Below are 1595 nucleotides of genomic sequence, written 5' to 3' on the forward strand. Positions count from 1 at the left end.
AATGACTTGATCGCCCAAAGTCACAATCCCATCACTATGTCTATTACTACTAAAATTACACTTCATATATTCCGTTTTAGATTTACTCAAGCAAAAACCTTTAGTCTCTAATGTTGACCTCCATAATTCAAACAAAATAATTTTAAGATAAATTATAAATTCAAAATAGCATATGCTTTCTCAAATTTGTTTGAACAACAATTTTTTTATTAGGGCCTATAGTTGCAATTGTCTAGAAATTCAATGGTGAACTTATGATGGGAAAGGTTTAGTTTTTAGAATATGAGTAATATATGTTTTTATTAAAAAAATATAAGAGTAAATTTCTTACAAGTGATAAAACTTTAAGCATATTTAAATGTAAAAATTTCTTATTGTGTGTCAAAATATTTGTGGCGCAGATTGAGAGAGAGTAATACATTTATTTTGTAGGAGAATTCATCATAATACACAAATAAAATATGAGTTGTAAAAGATATTAAAGTTTTTTTACTCTAAGAAAAAAAAATCTTAACATTTTACCTAGTTGAAATGGTTTAACTAAAATTTCTCATGGATAAAAAATAATATTATTTATCATAACTTAAAAATGTGTTGATACAATATTGATGATATAAAGTACATGATGAATTGTATGCTGGTGAGAGTTAGAAAAGATGTGGTAAAAAGAGTTGTCTTCAAGAGATTATTTATTTTCATTTTGATTAATCTCTTTTGAGGAGCGGAAGACCAGAGATGAAGTAGTCTTGCATAAATATTGATGCTAGTGTTGGGAGTCGAAGTTGATGTCAACAGTATGTGTTTGCCTTATGGTAATTGTGTGCATTGTTGTTGTTTGCGATGACAAATTAATGACATTACAGGAAAAACGGTCATTTACGCGGTCATATCCGTCAAAGAATGTGAAAAATTCACCAAAAATAGCTTTAGATTAGCTAATAAACTAATTTAAATTAGTTAATTTAACATAACAATAACGCTTAAAACTATTTATTTTAACATAACAATAATGATTAAAACATAACATAAATCCTAACCCCGCGTAATAGTATATGAATCCTAACCCCACGTAACATGATAAAAATTTGTTTTCATTATTATTCATTAGTTTTGTTTCCTCTACTAGTGTTCCGTTGTTGGGCTGCGTCGGGGTTCTCCCCGCCCGCTGGGGCTTCCTTTGCTGTTGCTATTTTGGCTTCCAGGGAAGTTTCCTCCTCTTCTTTGTATCTTAATTGTTGGGGTGTTTGCTCGATTTTTTTACTCTTCTTCTCTCCGACGGTGCCAGTATGGCTCTGAATAAGTTGCGAGACCTCGGTTTCTTGGGGGTGTTTCTCATTCACGTTCATTTTTAGATGCGCTTGCTGGTTCTTCTACTTCTTCTTCATTTCCAGATCTTCGAACCTCTACATTTCGTGGTTTTCCCTCACTTTGGATTTTCGACCAGGAAATCAAGACTTTGGCTTCTCCTTTTCAATTTTCTTTAGTTGGTTATTATCCTACTATGAGGCCTTCTCTGGACACCATTTAGAAAATTTTTTAACCTAAAGCTAAATGGTGAAGTCTCTGTTACATTGATGGATAATTCTCACATACTG

Source organism: Dendrobium catenatum, unplaced genomic scaffold, assembly GCF_001605985.2.
Source record: "Dendrobium catenatum unplaced genomic scaffold, ASM160598v2 fragScaff_scaffold_1063, whole genome shotgun sequence".
Lineage (NCBI taxonomy): Eukaryota > Viridiplantae > Streptophyta > Magnoliopsida > Asparagales > Orchidaceae > Dendrobium > Dendrobium catenatum.